The sequence below is a fragment of the Oncorhynchus keta genome, chromosome 6 (genome assembly GCF_023373465.1).
Source record: "Oncorhynchus keta strain PuntledgeMale-10-30-2019 chromosome 6, Oket_V2, whole genome shotgun sequence".
In the NCBI taxonomy this organism is placed as follows: Eukaryota; Metazoa; Chordata; class Actinopteri; order Salmoniformes; family Salmonidae; genus Oncorhynchus; species Oncorhynchus keta.
The window spans coordinates 30,168,074-30,193,027 of NC_068426.1; the positions used below are offsets into that span (position 1 = coordinate 30,168,074).

General features: G+C 43.4%; 1 long non-coding RNA gene across 1 annotated transcript; it reads left to right on the forward strand.

The window, feature by feature from the left end:
* The first annotated feature begins 13,353 nt into the window (after positions 1-13,353).
* On the forward strand, positions 13,354-24,605 carry LOC127930767 (uncharacterized). The gene is made up of 3 exons (XR_008139362.1): positions 13,354-13,529; positions 18,763-18,885; positions 22,206-24,605. It is a non-coding gene; the product is annotated as an uncharacterized LOC127930767 (long non-coding RNA).
* The last annotated feature ends 349 nt before the right edge of the window (positions 24,606-24,954 follow it).

Here is a 24,954-nt window from a genome sequence, read left to right on the forward strand (position 1 = left end):
TATACTCTATCTTCGATCGGTCTGAAGAGAACAAATATGGCTGTAGCTCAAAAATAAGGGAGCACTGAGAAAGAAAACCCCAGCAGATTCCAGGATCCCCAGAATATCGCTCCGGAAGAGGTAAGCGGGGTTCTCGGGGTTCCAGGGTAGGCTGTACAAGCTCACCACTAATAGACAAAAGGTTACTGGGTGGTTGGGGGTTCTCAGAGGTGGCAGGCTGCCTATGAGCTAACTCCCTGATTTGCTCCAAAATAGCCTTAAACCCTTGGTCGTGACGTTCCATAAGGGAACAAAGCCCTTCCAAAAGGACCAGTAGTAGTACATGCTCCCCAATGGTGGCTCCCTGCAGGGAGGGGAGTGGAGACAATCACAAGGACAGGTGAAACAGATCAGGGCATGAAAGTATATTTCTGGTCGACCATCCTCCAATTATTTAAGTGCCATCCTTCATTTATTTTTGTCATAGAAAATACACAATACTCAACTTTTATGCGAACATGCATCTTGTTTTTGGTTCGCAGACTAAGCCCCTGAATGCTAGCTAGCTACCTAACTTGCAAATCTGGGTTAGTTATCATACCTTTGTCGAAGTTGAAAGGAGTTGGCCAGCTAGCTAATGTTAGCTAGCCAGTTCGAGTTTAAACATTATTGAAAGTAAACTGCTTACATCCTATGATTAGCTAGCAAGCTAGTATCCAATTGCCTGCCACCTATTGACAATGTCAATGGGCTACAGTTAGCTGTTGCTAGAAAGGAAGCTAGCTAACATGAGCTACACACATCTTCCTCTCACATAATACACATTACACGTAATCTTGATATATTTAGCTACTTACCATTTCCCTTTCATCTGTGGTATCATAGCTACCATGGTTTCTATCATTATTAAATAATGTTTTATAACCAAAAGTATCTACTAGCTAGCACCAGCAATCTACATTGCTAACATAGTAACCAACACCAGTGTTTTCTTTAACATAATTCTTTGGTATTTTACCCCCTTTCTCTCCCCAATTTCGATCTTGTCATATCGCTGCAACTCTCCAACGGGCTTTAGAGGCAAAGCTCGTCCTCCGAAAATTGACCTGCCAAAATGCGATTATTAACACCCGCCCGCTTAACCTGGATGTCAGCCGCACCAATGTGTCAGAGGAAACACCGTTCACCTGACGACCAAGGTCAGCCTGCAGTCACCCGGCCCACCACAAGGAGTCTCTAGAGTATGATGAGCCAAGTAAAGCCCCTTGGCCAAACCCTCCCCTAAACCCGGATGACATTAGCCCAATTGTGCGCCACCCTATGGGACTCCTGATTCAGGCCGGTTGTGATACAAACCGGGAACGAACCAGGGTCTGTAGTAACACCTCTAGCACTGCGATGCAGTGCCTTGTACCGCTGTGCCACTCGGGAGCCCACCCAACACCAGTGGTTTAACGGTTGATGGGCAGCAGAAGTGAGCATGTCGGATATAATCCAATCAATATTTCAAAATATTGAAAATGCATTGAATGTTTGCACCAACTTTATGGAAGCCCATTTTTATTCATATTTGCCAAGCTAAATCATTTCACTCATATGCAGACTTGACAACAAATGTCCATATGTCAGGTGGGGGTGGACCACAACGTGTTGTCTCTGGGCAATTGGGCATGGTTGGCAAAAGTGGGCATGTAAGTAATCCATACCCAAGTCTTGACAAACTCACTTACAATACACGGTTTTGGACGAGACTGTCATTATGACCAAAATTATCCTATTTACACGTTGTAGTACATTTGGACACTATAATGAATGTGTCTGACTCATATCGATAACACATAGGCATTTACAACCAGAGAAGTTGGTTTTAAGGGGCAGTTGACATTTAACTGGTTGTGTCTTCCATAGACACCAATTCAATAGCAGCTGGGTCTAGTCTACTTAGTTAATTTACTTTCATTCAAAACTAAAAAAAACCTGCTAATTGGCTGTCTCCTTCCTCTTCCGTCTCTGCGTTTACCATGAAACATCTAGGGATATACAGTACCAGTCAAAAGTTTGGACACACCTACTCAAGGGATTTTCTTTCTCTCTCTTTTTCTTCCGGGTTGGAGCGAGCGGTCGCATCCGCATTTCGCTCCGCAGGTAGTATAACTTTTTCATTACATTTCATTACATTTCATTATAGTACAACGGTTTGATTTGTCTAATCTTAGCAATTTCTTCTTAGCTAGCTACATAGCCGTCTTTGTATCAAAGATAATTGCGTAATTATCGTATTTCGTCGTCCTAACGTAGTCTTCACTGCTCTGCCCAGCAGCTAGCCAGCTAGCAAACGTCCACCGATTAGCAGCACTGTAGAAACTATTACACTCAACTGAACGACTTGATTAGTGTAGTGTTAGCTAGCTACATAGCTGTCTTTGCTGTCTTCGTATCCAAGATAATTGTGTAGTCTTAGAGTGATTATCTTAATTTACCGAGGTTAGCTAGCCAGCTATTTGTCGTCCTTAACGTAGGAGACACTGCTAGCTAGCCAACAGCTAGCCAACGTCTTCCGAATAGAACTCAACAACCCGGTCGCATTCCGCTTCGCTCCACAGGTAGTATCACATTTTCATTTAATTTCATTACAGTACAACGGTTTGATTTGTTTGATCGTAGCTAGCTACACAGCTAGCTACATAGCCGTCTTTGTATCAAAGATAATTGTGTAGTCTAGAGCGATTTTCTAGGTTAGCTAGCCAGCTATTGTCGTTCTTTTAACGCAACGTAACGTAATCAACACTGCTAGCTAGCCAGCTAGCCCCCGAATAGCAGCACTGTAGAAACTATTACACTCAACGGAACGACTTGATTAGTGTAGTGTCAACAACGCAGCCACTGCCAGCTAGCCTACAAAGTCAACAACGCAGCCACTGCCAGCTAGCCTACTTCAGCAGTACTGTATCATTTTAATCATTTTAGTCAATAAGATTCTTGCTACGTAAGCTTAACTTTCTGAACATTCGAGACGTGTAGTCCACTTGTCATTCCAATCTCCTTTGCATTAGCGTAGCCTCTTCTGTAGCCTGTCAACTATGTGTCTGTCTATCCCTGTTCTCTCCTCTCTGCACAGACCATACAAACGCTCCACACCGTGTGGCCGCGGCCACCCTAATCTGGTGGTCCCAGCGCGCACGACCCACGTGGAGTTCCAGGTCTCCGGTAGCCTCTGGAACTGCCGATCTGCGGCCAACAAGGCAGAGTTCATCTCAGCCTATGCCTCCCTCCAGTCCCTCGACTTCTTGGCACTGACGGAAACATGGATCACCACAGATAACACTGCCACTCCTACTGCTCTCTCTTCGTCCGCCCACGTGTTCTCACACACCCCGAGAGCTTCTGGTCAGCGGGGTGGTGGCACCGGGATCCTCATCTCTCCCAAGTGGTCATTCTCTCTTTCTCCCTTACCCATCTGTCTATCGCCTCCTTTGAATTCCATGCTGTCACAGTTACCAGCCCTTTCAAGCTTAACATCCTTATCATTTATCGCCCTCCAGGTTCCCTCGGAGAGTTCATCAATGAGCTTGATGCCTTGATAAGCTCCTTTCCTGAGGACGGCTCACCTCTCACAGTTCTGGGCGACTTTAACCTCCCCACGTCTACCTTTGACTCATTCCTCTCTGCCTCCTTCTTTCCACTCCTCTCCTCTTTTGACCTCACCCTCTCACCTTCCCCCCTACTCACAAGGCAGGCAATACGCTCGACCTCATCTTTACTAGATGCTGTTCTTCCACTAACCTCATTGCAACTCCCCTCCAAGTCTCCGACCACTACCTTGTATCCTTTTCCCTCTCGCTCTCATCCAACACTTCCCACACTGCCCCTACTCAGATGGTATCGCGCCGTCCCAACCTTCGCTCTCTCTCCCCCGCTACTCTCTCCTCTTCCATCCTATCATCTCTTCCCTCTGCACAAACCTTCTCCAACCTATCTCCTGATTCTGCCTCCTCAACCCTCCTCTCCTCCCTTTCTGCATCCTTTGACTCTCTATGCCCCCTATCCTCCAGGCCGGCTCGGTCCTCCCCTCCCGCTCCGTGGCTCGACGACTCATTGCAAGCTCACAGAACAGGGCTCCGGGCAGCCGAGCGGAAATGGAGGAAAACTCGCCTCCCTGCGGACCTGGCATCCTTTCGCTCCCTCCTCTCTACATTTTCCTCTTCTGTCTCTGCTGCTAAAGCCACGTTCTACCACTCTAAATTCCAAGCTTCTGCCTCTAACCCTAGGAAGAGTTGCACCCCTTCTGAAAAAACCTACACTCGATCCCTCCGATGTCAACAACTACAGACCAGTATCCCTTCTTTCTTTTCTCTCCAAAACTCTTGAACGTGCCGTCCTTGGCCAGCTCTCCCGCTATCTCTCTCAGAATGACCTTCTTGATCCAAATCAGTCAGGTTTCAAGACTAGTCATTCAACTGAGACTGCTCTTTTCTGTATCACGGAGGCGCTCCGCACCGCTAAAGCTAACTCTCTCTCCTCTGCTCTCATCCTTCTAGACCTATCGGCTGCCTTCGATACTGTGAACCATCAGATCCTCCTCTCCAACCCTCTCCGAGTTGGGCATCTCCGGCGCGGCCCACGCTTGGATTGCGTCCTACCTGACAGGTTGCTCCTACCAGGTGGCGTGGCGAGAATCTGTCTCCTCACCACGCGCTCTCACCACTGGTGTCCCCCAGGGCTCTGTTCTAGGCCCTCTCCTATTCTCGCTATACACCAAGTCACTTGGCTCTGTCATAACCTCACATGGTCTCTCCTATCATTGCTATGCAGACGACACACAATTAATCTTCTCTTTTCCCCCTTCTGATGACCAGGTGGCGAATCGCATCTCTGCATGTCTGGCAGACATATCAGTGTGGAGGACGGATCACCACCTCAAGCTGAACCTCGGCAAGACGGAGCTGCTCTTCCTCCCGGGAAGGACTGCCCGTTCCATGATCTCGCCATCACGGTTGACAACTCCACTGTGTCCTCCTCCCAGAGCGCTAAGAACCTTGGCGTGATCCTGGACAACACCCTGTCGTTCTCAACTAACATCAAGGCGGTGGCCCGTTCCTGTAGGTTCATGCTCTACAACATCCGCAGAGTACGACCCTGCCTCACACAGGAAGCGGCGCAGGTCCTAATCCAGGCACTTGTCATCTCCCGTCTGGACTACTGCAACTCGCTGTTGGCTGGGCTCCCTGCCTGTGCCATTAAACCCTACAACTCATCCAGAACGCCGCAGCCCGTCTGGTGTTCAACCTTCCCAAGTTCTCTCACGTCACCCTGCTCCTCCGCTCTCTCCACTGGCTTCCAGTTGAAGCTCGCATCCGCTACAAGACCATGGTGCTTGCCTACGGAGCTGTGAGGGGAACGGCACCTCAGTACCTCCAGGCTCTGATCAGGCCCTACACCCAAACAAGGGCACTGTGTTCATCCACCTCTGGCCTGCTCGCCTCCCTACCACTGAGGAAGTACAGTTCCCGCTCAGCCCAGTCAAAACTGTTCGCTGCTCTGGCCCCCCAATGGTGGAACAAACTCCCTCACGACGCCAGGACAGCGGAGTCAATCACCACCTTCCGGAGACACCTGAAACCCCACCTCTTTAAGGAATACCTAGGATAGGATAAGTAATCCTTCTCACCCCCCTTTTAAGATTTAGATGCACTATTGTAAAGTGACTGTTCCACTGGATGTCATAAGGTGAATGCACCAATTTGTAAGTCGCTCTGGATAAGAGCGTCTGCTAAATGACTTAAATGTAAATGTAAATGTAATGAAAATGTAGAATAACAGTGAAGACATCAAAACTATGAAATAACATATGGAATCATATACTAAGCAAAAAAGTGTTAAACAAATAAAAAATATGTTTTAGGTTTGAGATTCTTCAAAGTAGCCGCCCTTTGCCTTGATGACAGTTTTTCACACTCTTGGCATTCTCTCAACCAGCTTCATGAGGTAGTCACCTGGAATGCATTTCAATTAACAGGTGTGCCTTGTTAAAAGTTTGTGGAATTTCTTTCCTTGTTAATGCATTAATCAATCAGGGGCGCTACTTTGGTTTTAGAAGTAGGGGGGACATCATTTGTTTGTTTTTATAGTTTTTGTATCCAGTTGCATTAACACTTCACACCGCAGCCTACCCGACCGCTCGGAGGCATCCGCACGGTCCTAAAGCAAACTGTTGCATCGTTTTGTATCACATTCCAATGATACAACTGGAGGGGCCAAAAACGCCTTTTCCTGTAGTCCATGACCAGCTCCTTTTTCTTGCTCACATTGAGGGAGAGGTTGTGGTCCTGGCACCACACTGCCAGTTCTCTGACCTCCTTATAGGCTGTCTCATCATTGTCGGTGATCAGGCCTACCACTGTTGTGTCGTCTTGCAAACTTAATGATGGTGTTGGAGTCGGGTTTGGCGACGCAGTCGTGGGTGAACAGGGAGTACAGGAGGGGACTAACTACACACCCCTGAGGGGCCCCAGTGTTGAGGATCATTCTGGCAGACGTGTTGTTGCCTACCGTTACCACCTGGGGGCGGCCGGTCAGGAAGTCCAGGAATCAGTTGCAGAGGGAGGCGTTTAGTCCCAGGGTCCTTAGCTTAGTGATGAGCTTCGTGGGCAGTATAGTGTTGAACGCTGAGCTGTAGTCAATGAACAGCATTCTCACAAAGGTGTTCCTTTTGTCCAGGTGGGAAAGGGCAGTGTGGAGTGTGATTGAGATTGCGTCATCTGTGGATCTGTTGGGGTGGTATGCGAATTGGAGTGGGTCTAGTGTATCCGGGAGGATGCTGTTGATGTGAGTCATGACCAGCCTTTCAAAGCACTTCAGGGCTACCGACGTGAGTGCTACGGGGCGGTAATCATTTAGATAGGTTACCTTTGCTTCCTTGGGCACAGGGAAAATGGCGGGGATTTTGGCCTGAGCAGTATATCCTTCTCGTCGGACTCGTTAAAGGAAAAAGCTTCTTACTGTTTGTTGTGGGAGTAATCTCTATTTTGATTTCCAGAAGTTATTTTCGGTCATAACAGACGGTAGCAGAAACATTATGTACAAAATAAGTTTAAAAAATAAGTTACAAAAAAACTAACAAAATAGCACAAATGGTCGGGAGCATGTAAAATGTCAGCCATCCTCTTCGGCGCCATCTGCGAGGCTAGTGTGGCTAGGTGATTTCCGCTTGTATAGTGTAAACGTGGGATTGCGGGGCCTTGCTTGACAATGTATTTCCACTTACCACGTTGGGGGCGATGAAACAACGGAGCCCCATTAATCTTCAAAGGACGGAAGGGAAGTAGGCGGGGGACCATTGGGCGATGCAAGCATGGACGAGGTAGTGTGAACAGGGAGGGACCGAAGTTGGGGAAAGCTGAACTTTATCTAAATACTCTGCGATATCGCGACACTATTGACCAATCGAAGCTCACTACAGCATCCAGCCCCAACTGAATAGGCTGTTGATACCTAGCACCACCTAGTCTGCTTGCTAGCAGCCACATGAGGGTGAAGCTAGAGTGGCTTTTCAAATGATTGTGTTATGTGGAAATCCCCTTAGACTCCTTTGTGCCCTACAATTTTAATTGAATATATGTATATGACTAAAAGTAAACCTACATTTTGGATACATATAGGCATGTCTCTTTTCTGTCTCTGATGGTATATTAGAATCACTGAGCTAACAGTGGGCCACAATCCAGTTGGAACTGAAACTCTACAGTTTATCTATAATTATTTAATCAAACCCAATAAAAACATCCCTAGGATTCAATACAATTCAATGAAATACACGTTTTCCAAGAGCTTTTTAATTTCACCCAGGTCCCAGCTCTCCTTCCTTAGCCTATAGTATAGGTAACTGATCCCATCCCATAGCTTTGGGGAAGTGATCTGGCGCCCAGTGGCTGTTTATTTTACATGAGGGCCTGAGTGGTATAAAAACTCCACGTCATTGGCTATGTTCCTCTAGGACCTATAACCTTATCTTTAGAGGAATAACTGATTTGAAAGTGCCCACTGTAAGACACCAGCGTTTGTCTCGAACTGCGAACCTTAAGTGAGTTGGTGCCCTCCCATGGGACCGGGGCGCAGTCGGTTAAATGCAAGTGTTGCTTAACCACATGGGGGCGGAAACACTGAGGGAATCAATATAGCCTCTGTCTGTCTCTGGGTCAGGTCAGACAAGTCTGGTCTCAGACGTCGGGGGCAGCTCAGACAACTGGCTGGCTGGTCTGTTGGTGGTAGCCTAATAATAATAATAAAACAACAAAATCAACATCACAATAATCCTAATAATAATCATAGTATTAATACTACTACTACTAATAATAACAATAATAATAATAATAACTTTACATTAAACGGTTAGCCTTGTAAGGAATTGTTACCAAAATATCCACTAACGAGCCTAAATAGCCTACAATTGTTTCCATAAAAATTTAGTATCTTTTATGAGACATCAATGATAGAGTTCACCAAAGTTTGCGACAGTTCACCTGTGCCTTTTTGATATTGTTAATTGTTGGCTACCACATGTTAGCCTAATTGCACCCCTGTTACATCTGAATAACATTTAAGGCTGAAAGTTCAATTATGTCCAAATATCTTCAATTGCACATATTGTTAATGATATAACTGATAAAGATCATGCCACCATGGCCATTGAGTTTTTGACCATTCCGTATATAAATAATTAGCCTACTCTAATTCTACTCGACACGTTTAGACTACTCAATTTTACTTGGGCTACCAACAAGTGTTGCATTCAAAATAGCTACAACACTCAAGTGTGAACTCCATTCATAGTGTGCCCCATCAAAACTTGAAGACAGAAATAAATAAAACATCATGACAAATAAAATTAATGCAAATTATTATAGTCTGACAACTCACTCTCTCAAAAAAACATTTGTCTTCAATTGTATTAAAATGAATCAACACTTCTCCTGCATCCACTTCTCCTGCATCCAACATTTGGAAACATAGTTGCTCTTATTAATTCATTTTGAATTACTCCAAAATAAATGTATCCTACTGTAGACATTGTGGGTTTGTTATTCACGCCTCTACTTTGATCTGTAAAAAAAACATAAAGGCCTGGCTCATTGGTTCCACGATCTATAATTTTACAGAAAGTTTTGGGAATTGTTTGGGGATTATAAACTCTATTGTTTTAAAACGTTTTGTTTTTTTCACAATTCACAAATCTTAGGTCCAATTTAAATACGAACAGTGAAAATATTTTATTAAAGTGACATGTGTGCAGCCCACATGATTATATAAGTCCATAACAGCCCTAACTTTCTTCTGTAATAAAGGTTGTATAGCCTAACAGGTGCCAGTAGGAATATTTCATTTTTACCTGGGAAAAAAACATGTCACTAATACAGCATGTAGGTATACAGAACCTTCTATTTGGCTCAGGGCCTATTTAATGTAACCCCGAATAGGCTATTGGCAAACGCCCATCGCGTGATTCCTCATGTGGCCTGTACATCTCATTAATGACGTTTAAATCACACTACAGGCTGTTATTTCAAGACCAGGGGGTTGTGAAGACAGGTGTGTCAGGCTACCTGCTGGTTTTGGCAAGCATGCACCCCTAATTTAGTCTGGGTACCAGTCGTTTTAGCTAACATTCCACTGTACATGGTGTGGAATGAAATAGCTGAACAGTGATGGCAGCAGGCCACTAGCTAGCCCTAATTCCTTTGGCTTTAGTTGTGACTGTGTGTGTGTGTGTGTGTGTGTGTGTGTGTGTGTGTGTGTGTGTGTGTGTGTGTGTGTGTGTGTGTGTGTGTGTGTGTGTGTGTGTGTGTGTGTGTGTGTGTGTGTGTGTGTGTGTGTGTGTGTGTGTGTGTGTGTGTGTGTGTGTGTGTGTGTGTGTGTGTGTGTGTGTGTGTGTGTGTGTGTGTGTGTGTGTGTGTGTGTGTAGCACTTTCTAGCTGCTTTTGAACCATGAAGCGTTGAACCACAAATTCCCCAAATTGAGATAGCCCTATATGGTTCCCACAGAAATAAGAGTGCAAATTCCTTAGTTCAAAAACAATTTAAAACTGCGTGAAAACTGTTGCTTTTTTGTCTTTGTAGATGTATAAACCGCAACTCAATGTGACTTCCATTAATTTTGCTGCACAGTAAAATGTGGGTGGCCGACAAGGCTCATTATTTTGCAGTTTTGTTGCATTTGAGCCATTTTATACAAGTATTACGGAACACGTGAAACGTTTAAACTACTCCTAAATGAAAGAGGGCTCTAGAAGTGCACAGAACCGTTTACCACATTTCTCCTGAGAACGTCCATATTGACAGGCGATGAATGAGAAGGTACCACCCGGGCTTAATGGTTATTTATGTTCTAGTGGGGGAGGGTACATGGGGACAAGAGACTAACCCAAAGCAGACTACTTTTAATCCTTAACATCTGATAGTGATATCCAATCCAAGACCTGCTCAATGGGAGATACAATGCATTCAGAAAGTATTCAGACCCCTTGACTTTTTCCACATTTTGATACGTTACAGCCTTATTCTAAAATTGTTTTTTTTAAATGTTCCTCATCAATCTACACACACAAGCTACACACGTGAGATTTTAGCTAATTTATTACAAATAAAAAACAGAAATACCTTTACATAAGTATTCAAAAATTGAGCTCAGGTACATCCTTGTTTCCATTGATATCCTTGAGATGTTTCTACAACTTGATTGGAGTCCACCTGTGATAAATTCAATTGATTGAACATAATTTGGAAAGGCACACACCTATCTATATAAGGTCCCACAGTTGACAGTGCATGTCAGAGCAAAAATCAAGCCATGAGGTCGGTGGAATTATCTGTAGAGCTCTACGAGACAGGATTGTGTCGAGGCACAGATCTGTGAAGGGTAGCATTGAGGTTTGGAATCTCCAACCACCGCCCGGTCAAACTGAGCAATCGGGTGAGAAGGGCCTTGGTCAGGGAGGTGACCAAGAACCCGATGGTCACTCCAACAGAGCTCATGAGTTCCTCTGTGGAGAACCTTTCCTTAAGGACAACCATCTCTTCTGCACTCCAATCAGGCCTTTATGTTAGAGTGGCCAGACGGAAGACACTCCTCACTAAAAACGCACATGACAGTCCGCTTGGAGTTTGTCTAAAGGCACCTCAAGGACTCAGACCCTGAGAAACAAGATTCTCTGGTCTGATAAAACCAAAAATTTGAACTCTTTGGCCTGAATGCCAAGCATCACGTCTGGAGGACACCTGGCACCATCCCTACGGTGAAGCATGGCGGTGGCAGCATCATGCTGTTGGGTGGATTTTCAGCAGCAGAGACTGGGGGACTAGGGAAAGATGAACAGAGCAAAGTACAGAGATAGCCTTGATGAAAACCTGTTCCAGAGAGCTCAGGACCTCACACTGGGTTGAAGGTACCTCCCAACAGGACAACAACCCTAAGCACACAGCCAAGACAATGCAGGAGTGGCTTCGGGACAAGTTTCTGAATGTCCTTGAGTGGCCCAGCCAGAGCCCAGATTTGAACCCGATTGAACATCTCTGGAAATACCAGAAAATAGCTGTGCAGCAACGCTCCCCATCCGATCTGACAAAGCTTGAGAGGATCTGCAGAGAAGAATGGGAGAAACTCCCCAATACAGGTGAACCAAGCTTGTAGCATCATACCCAAGAAGAGTAAAGGCTATAATCGCTGCCAAAGATGCTGAGTACTGAGTAAAGGGCCTTAATACTTAGGTAAATGTTATTTTTTCGTCTTTTATTTGTAATACATGTGTTTGTTTGTTTTTGCTTTGTCGTTATGGGTATATTGTGTGTAGATTGATGAGGGGAAAAACCAATTTAATACATTTTTATAATAAGGCTGTAATGTAGCAACATGTGGAATTACTTTCCAAATGCACTGTATATCACACCTAAATCTATGACTGATAAACTATTACTCTACATCAACTCTTCTACCACATTGCTCTGCTTTCTTGATATCTCAGTCAACCAGACAGCTTCTACAGGCCCTAGTTTTGTCGCACCTGGACTACTGCCCAGTTGCGTGGTCAGATGTGGCAAAGAAGGACATAGGGAAATTGCAGTTTGTCGAAAACAGAGCAGAATGTATTGTACTTAGATGTACACGGGTGAATGGCAATTGCATGCATGTCAATCTCTCTTGGCTCAATGTTGAGGAGAGATTGACTGCATCACTATTGGTTTTTGTGCAAGGTGTTGAAGGTACTGAACTGTCTATTCAAGTAGTTGGCACACAGTTCGGACACTCACACAAGACATGCAACCAGAGGTCTTTTCACAGTCCCCAGATCCACAACAGAGGCTGGGAAACACATATAATTAAATAGAGCCATGACTAAATGGAACTCTCTTCCACCCGAGGTAACTCAATCAGATCAAAGAACACCTTACGGCAAGGCGAGGATTGTGAAGAGACACAGACATTGTTATGAATATTGTATTGTATGTTGTATTGTATTATATATTGTAATTTGTATGTGATACATGGTTGGGATACGACTGTGATATGTGGTTGTCTCGCCTGGCAATCTTAAGATAAATGCACTAGCTGTGGGTCGCTCTGGATGGGAGCGTCTGCTGAATGGCTAAATTGTATTGTAAATGTAGTGCTATGTATGTATATTATGTATTTCATTTGTTGTGTTGTTTCCTGTTTGGATCCCAGGAAGATTTAGCCGCTGCCTCTGCAGCAGCTAATTGGGGATCCTAATAAATACAAAAAATAATACCACTAATGATATAAACAAATAATAATAATATATGAACAGGATGAATGTATTTTTGTGTGTGTATCTATGCATTATGTATGTGCGAAATGTGTTTTCAATGTATTTGTCTACACAAGCACATGCACACACTTGCACACGCACCATTTCATTAAAATCACATTGTAGAGGGCGCACAGTTGCCTTCATGACATTGTTAGTAATTACATGTGTTTGATTTGTCACAGGCTAAGGCAGATCTGACATTTGACAGTTATATTTCAGTCTTTGGGTCCCTTGGGACTATTTTTAGGCTGCTGAAAGTGGCTATTTTGGAAATAAGTTCCTGACTATATCAAAGATAACCACCACAGTCACAGTGGTGGGCTAGGGCCAGGTCTCTGCCAGCTCTCTGTGTGTGTGTGTGTGTGTGTGTGTGTGTGTGTGTGTGTGTGTGTGTGTGTGTGTGTGTGTGTGTGTGTGTGTGTGTGTGTGTGTGTGTGTGTGTGTGTGTGTGTGTGTGTGTGCGTGCGTGTGCGTGTGTGTGTGTGTGTGTGTGTGGGGGGTGTATGCAACGTGTTACGTAACTCAGCGTAACTAAAGGGCACGGGGACTGGGGGACAAATGGATTCCATGTTTGCAGGAAAACACGCTGGAGGCACAGGAAAACTTTGTTGTTTATGAAGAACACGTGAAAACAATCAAATCCGAATTATCTTCCTGTTGTTCCAGCTTTTGTCTTTGCAGTTTTCAGTCTGTTTGCCAGGAGTGTCGCCACCCAGCGAGCAAGTCTAGGTCTGTATATGGATGGAGAGAGTATTGTACACACACACACATGCAGACACACACATACCGGTAGACATGCACACAGACCTACGCACAAACAAAAACTCATACACACACTCAAAGACACGTGCAAATACTCAAACACATAGATTACACACACACACACAAACACACACACACGCACTTTCCAAACTGTTGTACGAGGAGCATCCGACAGTAAAGCTCAAGGGGATCTGATAAATAGTCAGTCCACAGGAAATTATTTGCAGGCCTGCTCAGCATAAAAAGCCATTTACATAGGATTTTTCATATGGTGCTGGGCTATAGACCATAGACACACATACACGCAATCTGTCCCTAACATATGTACATACTACTCTCAGACCAAAAGTGTGCACACACACTCGTACACACACTTATTTACATAATCCTCACATAGGGAGTTTCACGTCAGTTGTGGGCAAGCTGGAGTATGACAGTACAGTGGGACTTTTGAGATGAAGGTACTCTACCCTGGTTAACCAGGGGTGGTGCTGTAGTGGGGCAAACCCATCAGCAGTAGTCATCTTATTTTCTCTCTCATTGACTCAGGCAGTGAGCCCTGAGAAAACCATTGCCTGGGAGGCAGGAGGCAGCACTTCTCTCTGGACCCTCTTAGAGTGCTCCTCATCACATCTTTTACTGCCTGAGGATGAGGATTGGGCCAAAATCAGACTCAAGCTGCATCCCAAATGACACCCTATTCCCTTTTTATTTAATGACTTTTGCCATAGGGCTCTGGTTAAAAATAGTGTACAATGTAGAGAATAGGGTCTGACTCGGTCCCTAGCTCAGTCTCTAGGAGCAGGTGTTTTACTCATCTAATCCACGGAGCAGAGGCTGAGGTAGACTGATATGTTATTGAGTAGGGTTATATGTGTTACATACTGTATATGTTGGTCTAAGGGTCAATGTAATTTGTTCACTGTATAGCAAACATGTAATGTATGTTTATGGTACAGATAGGATCTTAATTTAAGCCAGTTTGTTACAGCAGGAAAATAATCCTGCAGCAGCTGGAAATGTGAATTATTATGTGGATTATATTTAATGGACGTTTTTATAGGCGTTGATATATTTTTCCGTAAATGAAAATCAAGTCTGAAGCGTATATAAAATTGGAAATTACAAACTTCAGAAGCATTCTTAAAACTCAATTACACTACTAGTTAAAAATGTCCTGCATCGCAGGAAAGTTATTAGGAGTTCATTGATGAGTTTCCACTTTTATTTGTATGTTGAGTGTGGTAAATACTGTATGTACATGTATATTATGTTGTTGTATGTTTTGAAGAGTTATTGACATTACGCTTATTTCATTCAGTGTATTACCCTTTTATTTGGTTATATCAATGACAGATGCACTGAAGATTGAATGAAATGGAAAAGTAGACACATTTGATCAAATGTCTGTTCATGTGTTTTACATATACCTTTTGCTATATATGACATATCTTTCCTGTGTAAGAATGACCCAAAATGATCATGTATGAAAAGTTCATAAAAATAGGCTGAACTCGCTTGATTGATTATTTAAACAGATGCTATCTGTGTGGCTGTAAAGGTATGTGAACTTCAGGGAACTGTTTTAGGGGACTAATAAGTTTCTCAATGACCCTGTCAGCTATCTGGCAAGACTGTGGTCTCGTCAGAAAATGTCTGACTGAGAATTTAGATGATTAAATTCACACACACACACACACACACACACACACACACACACACACACACACACACACACACACACACACACACACACACACACACACACACACACACACACACACACACACACACACACACACACACACACACACACACAATCTGTATATAGTTGTTTTAAACTTTCATTTATTTAGTACATATTTTCTTAACTCTTATTTTCTTAAAACTGCATTGTTAAAACTTCTTGGTGCACCCATCCCGTTAGCTGGATAATTTTCGTCAACATCCGCTGAATTGCAGAGCACCAAATTCAAATGAATTACTAAAAATATTTCATTTTCATGAAAACAAAGTGCAATATAGCAAAAACCAGCTTAGCATGTTGTTAATCCACCTGGCGTGTCAGATTTCAAAAAAGCTTTACAGCAAAAGCTATCCAAGCGTTTATGTTAGGACATCTCTCTCAGCAGACAAAACATTACAAACAGCTAGCAGCAAAGTAGATTGGTCACGAAAGTCAGAAAAGCAATCAAATGAATCGCTTACCTTTGATGATCTTCGGATGTTTTCACTCACGAGACTCCCAGTTACACAATAAATGTTCCTTTTGTTCCATAAAGATTATTTTATATCCAAAATACCTCCATTTGGTTGGGGTGTTTTGTTCAGAAATTCACATGCTCGAGCGGTCACGACGGGGTAGATGAAAATTCCAAATAGTATCCGTAAAGTTCGTAGAAACATGTCAAATGTTTTTTATAATCAATCCTCAGGTTGTTTTTACAATAAATAATCGATAATATTTAAACCAGACTGTAGCTTTTTCAATAGGAGAGAGAGAGAAAATGTATACTCCAAGCTGTTGCGCATGCAAAACTCTGCTGGCCCCCAGCCATCCACTGACGCGATGTGACCCTTCTCGCTCATTTTTCATAATAAAAGCCTGAAACTATGTCTAAAGACAGTTCACACCATGTGGAAGCCATAGAGAAAGGAATCTGGTTGATATCCCTTTAAATGGAGGGAAGGTATGCAATGGAACAGGGAGATTCGTTTCTCTTAGGCACTTCCTTGTTGGATTTTCCTCAGGTTTTCTCCTGCAATATCAGTTATGTTATACTCACAGACAATATTTTGACAGTTTTGGAAACTTTAGAGTGTTTTCCATCCTAATCTGAATTACATGCATATTCTAGATTCTGGGCCTGAGAAATAGGCAGTTTTATTTGGGTACGTTTTTCATCCAAACATCAAAATACTGCCCCCTAAACTCAACAGGTTTTAAGGGTTTGTAACTAAGCATTTCACGGTAACGGCTACTCCTGTTGTATTCAGCACATGTGACAAATACAATTTGATTCGATTTCACACACACACACACACACACACACACACACACACACACACACACACACACACACACACACACACACACACACACACACACACACACACACACACACACACACACACACACACACACACACACAATCCTCTGTGTATCAGTGTGCAATAAGCTGTGCATTAATTAAGAGCTCTATTAACTGAGTGTGTGTCAGTAAATCACCAGAAAGGTGAGGACAGGAGTTCAGTCTGCTCTCACTTCTTTTCCCCCAGTATCAGGATCCCCACTAAATCTAAATATATGTAGGGTTTCGAACCAAACAGCATGATATAAGACTGGCCTCAAACTCCCAACCATCAAATGTTGACACTTTTATTAACTGCAATTCTGCAATATTAAGTACATTTCCAAATGAATCCCACGGTTGATCAACATTAAAGTGAGACTTAATGCCAGACTGAATCAATAATATGAGTTCTGAACAGAAGAACACATTGAACATAGCACTCTTAAAGCTAGTCACCCTCTGAGGCCACCTGCACTATAATCACTGATTGGATAATTGGGATGTCAATTGAGGTGACATGCTGACACCTGTGTGCCCTCTTAGACCTTAGAGAGTCACTCTTAGAAATTCAGTCATGAACACTTCTCAGTCAAATCAATAGCAATAAGGCAAATTATATACATCAATAACACTAGATCCATGTACTGTATATCAATCTAGATAGGTATTTTATTAAAACAATAACAACAATGTACTCAAAGAACTGTCATTGAAAGCCCACACAGTTATTCTTTATTAGGCTATCAAAAACTGGAAGAATCAGTTAACAACTCATGAAATCTCTATTGGGATATAGTGAGAATTAGGTTTAACAGTAGTTTAAACGCTTTGAGAGTCCTGCTTATCTAGCCTATAGCAACTTCCATCAGCATCAGTCACATGACTAACTTCCCATGCCATTTCCATCCCTCCCTATGGGTAAATACAATAGTCAGTACCACATTTCAAATGAACAGAAATTGGGTTTGAGGAGAAAAGTAAACACGGGAGGTTTTGGAAGCAGGGTTATTTTGTTAAAATAATCCTGTGTTTGTGGTAATATTTTCCCTCCGGGAAAACTTCTGCCACTGTGAATTGACTAGGGCACACTGCCAACATATGTCAATTTACCATTACAGAGGTATTTATGACTTTATTGAATTAGAGCAGAATATTTGTGGTGGGTCGACATGTGGGGGGTGGAGGGTGGGGAGTGAAAGGGCCGCAGGGAGAAGGGGTGGAAAATCTGGAGTTATATTTGTTTAAAATGTGTATCCGTTCACATATGGTCCTTGTTTTGGCCTACATACTGGGACTCTCAGCGTTGACCCCTGACCTGCCTCCCCAGAGTGACATGATTTTGGCTGCCTCATTCTGAGTTCAGCTTGACCCCGCGACCACCAGGAGGTGAAGGGAGCAGCAAATTAACCCAATGCGTCAAACCTGGCATGACACCATGTTCAGCGGCGTTCTATCGTTAAATATTTAGCTATTTTCCAATTGCACAGCGTTTGATGTCGAGCTGGTCTCCAGTCTACCGTTTTTGCGGATGGCTTCAAATCCACACTCTCCTGCTAGTTTATGATGCGTGTCCAACCCCAGCGCTCCCATACCCCCCTACTTCTCTCTCTGCTGTCTCCCCTACACATCTCTCTTTTCTCTCTTCCTTACGTCTCTATTTTTATCTTGAACTGGTTCTCTTCCTTCCTTCCTTCCTTCCTTCCTTCCTTCCTTCCTTCCTTCCTTCCTTCCTTCCTTCCTTCCTTCCTTCCTTCCTTCCTTCCTTCCTTCCTTCCTTCCTTCCTTCCTTCCTTCCTTCCTTCCTTCCTTCCTTCCTTCCTCTCTCTCTCTCTGTCTCTCTCTCTCTCTCTCTCTCTCTCTCTCCTTCTTCTTTCTCTCTTTCCTTCTTCTTCCTCTCTCTCTCTCTCTACTCCCTTCATGGTTAAAGACGTTTCAGTTCAGCTGTCACAAATTATGTTCGCCTGCCCAGCTGTCCAAACAGGGGGGTGTCCTTTTCATTCCACCTCACATACTACCAAAGGAGAAGAAGGGAGAAGAAGGGGGATGGAGGGAGGAGGGGGGATGAGGGCTTCAACGCTCGTGTTTGGACACAAGCAATTATCTCTAATTATTGTTTTTCTTTTCAGTTTCCCTGTCCCGATGGAGGTCCGACCAGACGAACATGCAATAATCAGCCCCAGTCGTCCTGGCTCAGCGGGCCCCAGAGCTGCAGCCCTCGGTCCCGGGACTACACGGCCTTTCATCTCAATGTGAGTCTAGAGTTGATTCAAACGCGGAGCGATTGGTGAATTAACCCCCAAGACCCAGCTTTCAATGGGCTCAGCTAAGAGATTATACGTGTTGATGGCAGGCTTTTATATGCACTGGGCTTTCAAAAGAATCTTCAGCTGTTTAATTCAAGGCACCACAGTCGTGACCCTCCACCTCCTCTACATCGTCCTTTTCTTCTTACCTTCTCTTCTTCTTCTCGCATGGTGTTTTTCGAGACACCATATTTTTCTCTGTAACCGTGAGAATTAAAGTATTAGATGTGATGGAGCTGTGTTTGAGCTGAGAAGTTCCTTATGGGGCTCATAGGTTCAGATGTTTCACTTCCAACTTTCACTGATAAGTGAGTTATCCTAAAAATGTGAACGCTCCAAATTCCTGTGAGAGGTTCTGACCTGTATACAACCAGAGGTTATGTTCAGTCACATTACATTTAGTCATTTTGTAAAGTTCATTTGTTCTCTTTGTTAATGTGATGATGCTATATAGAGCTAAAGAGCTGTGTGGATAGTTTCATGTGTTAAGCTATACACACATATGTACTCGTGTACTTACTCGCATGCACGCTTACACACACACAGCACATTGACGTGCGTGCTCACACGCACAAACAGACACAAATACAAAATAAAAAAAACTCGTATGTGCTTTCCATGGTAGATGTCAGACAGCGAGAGAAACTCCTCACTGATGAGTAGAGGATATTCATTCAGACTGGGTGAGAGATTGTAATTGATTTGAGGAACTGTTTTCAAACAGCTCACATCTTTGGTGGTCCCGGGTGGCAGGCAGGGAAATACTGCCTCTAAAGCGTGGACAGGAAGAAAAAAACAAGCCCGGCAGTTTTGCTTTCACAGACTTGTTCAAGATGTTACATGGAAATTACTATCAAACGTCTCATATGGCCCACAGTCAGTCGATATGAAAGAGAGGGATAAGAGGAGAAGAAAGGAGGAGAAAACAAATGAAGAATAGATGAATGGATCCATACAGAGGGGATGGAACATAGAACCCTGAACTGATCCACAGAGAGTCTCACTCTAGAGTCTAGACACAGAATCCACCATCAAATTAAATGAGGGATATAACATATCCCACCGTACGCCACTATTAGCACAGTTTTGCATTATTATCATTCATGGTAACACTTTTGCAGATCCAACATGTTTGCCGTCCCAGCCTGTTCTCTATTGGTCTGCCTGACAATCGTGCAACGAATCAAAGTATGTCTATTAAGTCATGTGATTGCAATAAGTAGGAAGTAGGGTACCTCCCTCAATGGCCCCTCGTCATTCAGGAACTGCTCCCTGCAGAGTCTGATCATACCTCTTAATTCTGCTCCGCTGCATGGCGATTCAGGTTGATTGCACAGACTTCATCCAAGTCAGTTCTCCATGAGCATTAAAGCCACACTCTGCAATTCCTGCATCCACAGAATATGTGGGCTGCCAACCAAAACATAAGCAATGGAATAATAGGTTGTTTAAACACCTCATTAATGGGGCAATCTGCGGTTGCTTCATCCATTTTTGGACTTCTGAATTAATGCAATGTACCCATAAATGCCGCATGAGCTTAGTTTTAACTGTTGTACCCAATCAGAACCCAAACTATGATTTTGTTTCGCTCCAATGTTTGCACAAAAGTAAATGTAAATAAATACTATATAACTTCAAAACATGATTAAAAGTATATTTTTGATATCATGGATTGGCCAGTCCTTGAATCCATAGCTATGTTCCTCAACTTTTTACTAAAACAGGGCTGGGCAGAGCGCTTTGTCATTGTTCCAACTGCTGATTGCCACTTGAAGGTATTTATAAGCCATATTCTTCTAAATCAATGGGGTACTTTTATTTAATCAATTTAAATGAATAGAAATCTTACCGACTGTGGCTTTAAAGAAAGTACTAAAAGGCATCCATCGGGGGGGGGGGTGAAAGAATGTCTAGAGTGGCTTTGTGGGTGAGTCTGAGGCTGACTATCATGACAACCTCAGAATCATAACTAGGTCCTATTATATGAGGTCTGTAAATGTAATGCAGCATTAATTAGACCACCAACGCAAGCCTTCTGGAACCTTCCAGCTCATTCAATATAGTATATTCGCACTATATAAGCTTCTTTTGGCATGTGATAATTTTGTCTCTGTGAAAGTCATCTATATCATAGAAACCACTATGGCCATGCCTGTCTCATTGAGTTATGAGCTTTCCATGCGGTTGGTGGCTTGAGACCTAATTCCTCTCTTTCTCACGGGCGGATGGACGGACGGACGGGCGGGCGGGCGGGCGGTCTGTCTGTCTGTCTGTGTGTCTGTGTGTGTTTCAGACATGGTATTCCCTGAGAGGACAATGCCCGAGATATTCTCTCAAGAGTTCAAATGTCTCAAGTTAAGACCAACACTTTGAAAATAGGTCTCATCTCCAGAAAAATATCTCTCCAAAATGTATGTTATTTTCAGAGAACAGTAAAGTACGACAGAAAAACAGGCACTCTTTTTCCAGTTGAAAAGTGTGAAGCCTTAAGTGCGGGCCACTTCACAATCATAAACCTGGCCATATAGGAAAAGGACATACTCCTAAGGCCTAATGATAAACTCCCACAAGTACCATCGACTTGAGTGTTGCTGATAGCCCTACAACAAGTCTCTGTCTTGTCTTGTCCTGCACTGTCAGAGGTTCCCTTAACACCCCCCATGGCCGCCCACCTCTTGTCTTTACCCCTGGTGAACATCTTCCATTTCAAATAGGCCCTTTTAAAAGTAAACACAGCTCTTTGGTCCCATTATGGGCCTTCACAATGGTCAATGCACATGTTGATCACTGTCTAGTGTCATAGCAGACCCGTGGGATGCCTGAGCTTTGTGCTCTGAGGGTCCCTGACCCCCCCCCTGTACTCCCCATCAGCACGCTGTCCAAAAGGTGGTACACATACACACACATGAATGGACGCAGGCAGGCAGGCACGCACGCACGCACGCACGCACGCACGCACGCACACACACACACACACACACGCACACGCACACGCACACGCACACGCACACGCACACACACACACACACACACACACACACACACACACACACACACACACACACACACACACACACACACACACACATTCCTCTTGTTTGATTCAGCCTTTTGTCCTCCCTGCAATGTGAAGACATTGCATGACAGCCAAATCCCCATTGTCCAGCCCCAATCTGTGTTTGTAATCTCTCTTGTCAAAGGAAATCTACTGTGATTAGCCTCAGTAAATTAATAGGGATGATCTGTGTGTCTGTCTCTCCCAGCCCATCCAATCGATCCCCAGCTTCACCAAAACCACCACCACCCACACCACCGCCTCCGACCCTCAACCTCCAACCCTTGACCCCTCCACCCCCAGTTCTGGCTCCCTGGCGAAGGGTTACACAAGGATTACATCAGTAAAAAGATGGTTGTGGTCTAAGTCCTTGTCATTGTCGATGTGTTTCTCAAGAAACAACAAGAAAAGAGCTCACCCATTCACCCCACAATAAATTAGATGTCCTACGGACTAGTGTGGCTGTTCTATGCAAACATGTTGTAATGGACTCACAGGCCCAAGAAACCTTTCTGCTGTATATCAAGTTTTAATGTCACATGCACAAGTACAGTATAATGCCTTTCTTGAAAGCTAAAAACCCAACGATGCAGTAATCAATATCAATGTAGTACTAAAAATAACACGAGGTAGAACGAAAATAAGAACAGCAGAAGTAAGTATGGGGTCAGTTCCAATACCATATTTACAATGTGTAGGGATACTGGAGTGATAGCGGTAGATACAGTTGAAGTCTGAAGTTTACATACACTTAGGTTGGAGTCATTAAAACTTATTTTTCAACCACTCCACAAATTTCTTGATAACAAACCGTAGTTTTGGCAAGTAGGTTAGGACATCTACTTTGTGCATGATAAAAGTAATTTTTCCAACAACTGTTTACAGACAGATTATTTCACTTATAATTCACTGTATCACAATTCCAGTGGGTCAGAAGTTTACATACACTAAGTTGACTGTGCCTTTAAACAGCTTGGAAAATTCCAGAAAATGATGTCATAGCTTTAGAAGCTTCTGATAGGCTAATTGACATCATTTGAGTCAATTGGAGGTGTACCTGTGGATGGATTTCAAGGCCTACCTTCAAACTCAGCATCTCTTTGCTTGACATCATGGGAAAATCAAATTAAATCAGCCAAGAACTCAGATTTTTTTTAGACCTCCACAAGTCTGGTTCATCCTTGGGAGCAAGCTACCAAATGTCTGAAGGTACGACACTCATCTGTACAAACAAAAGTACGCAAGTATAAACACCATGGGACCACGCAGCAGTCACACCGCTCTCTGTCTCCCAGAGATGGACATACTTTGGTGTGAAAAGTGCAAATCATTCCCAGAACAACAGCAAAGGACCTTGTGAAGATGCTGGAGGAAACAGGTACAAACGTATCTATATCCATAGTAAAAACGAGTCCTATATCGACATAACCTGAAAGGCCGCTCAGCAAGAAAGAAGCCACTGCTCCAAAACCGCCATAAAAAAAGGCAGACTACGGTTTGCAACTGCACATGGGGACAAAGATTGTTATTTTTGGAGAAATGTCCTCTGGTCTGATGTTTGGCCATAAATACCATCGTTATGTTTGGAGGACAAAGGGGGAGGCTTGCAAGCCAAAGAACACCATCCCAACCGTGAAGCACGGGGGTGGCAGGATCATGTTGTGGGGGTGCTTTGCTGCAGGAGGGACACTTCAGAAAATAGATGGCATAATGTTGATATATTGAAGCAACATCTCAAGACATCAGTCAGGAAGTTAAAGCTTGCTCACAAATGGGTCTTTCAAATGGACAATGACCCCAAGCACACTTCCAAAGTTGTGGCAAATTGGCTTAAGGACAACAAAGTAAAGGTATTGGAGTGGCCAACACATAGCCCTGACCTCAATCCTATAGAAAAATTGTGGGCAGAACGGAAAAAGCGTGTACGAGCAAGGAGGCCTACAAACCTGACTCAGTTACACCAGCTCTGTCAAGAGGAATGGGCCAAAATTCACCCAACTTATTGTGGGAAGCTTGTGGATGGCTACCCGAAACATTTGACCCAAGTTAAATCATTTAAAGGCAGTGCTACCAAATACTAATCGAGTGTATGTAAACTTCTGACCCACTGGGATTGTGATGATAGAAATAAAAATATTAAATAAATCACTCTCTCAACTATTATTCTGACATTTCACATTCTTAAAATAAAGTGGTGATCCTAACTGACCTAAGACAGGGAATTTTTACTTGGATTAAATGTCAGGAATTGTGAAAAACTGAGTTTAAATGTATTTGCCTAAGGTGCATGTAAACTTCCGACTTCAACTGTATGTATTGGGTTAAGGTGGCTAGGCATCAGGATATATGATAAACAGCAGTGGATGATTGTATGTGAATGTATATGCATGTAGAGCAGTGGTCACCAACCTTTTTTGATTCAAGATCACTTTTGCAGTCAAAAAGCAAAATTATTTTTAAACATGACTTTAAAAAGGTAACATTAACCTAATAAAAACAATTCTGTAAGAATGGGGTTTGTGCAGTAGGCCTAATACATTATCATAGCATATTGGCTATATTCCTGGCCTGCCAATATTATTCATCTCAGACCATATTATATTTCAAAACTCAGGCTTTGATTACAAATTAGATCAGTTGGTGTAGCACTTGCAAGGCATAGTTGAGCATCAATTGAAATAGCAAATAGCTTTTTTATTTTACTGGACTGATGGTAGCTGCATCCGATGGTCATGGTGCTTTCAAGCCAACTGGGATCTCGTCAAGTCATGACGTCAGTGATCTTCAGGTCGGAAAATCGGAGGTCTAGAAAAATGCCAGAGTTTCCGTCTTGGAATTCCGAGTTGGCTGACCGTTCCAAACGATTCTTCCCAGGTGAATCTAGTTTTTTTCCCCCGAGTTCCCAGTTGTCTTGAACACACTGAAGTCTGAGATATCCGAGTTACCAGTTGTTTTGA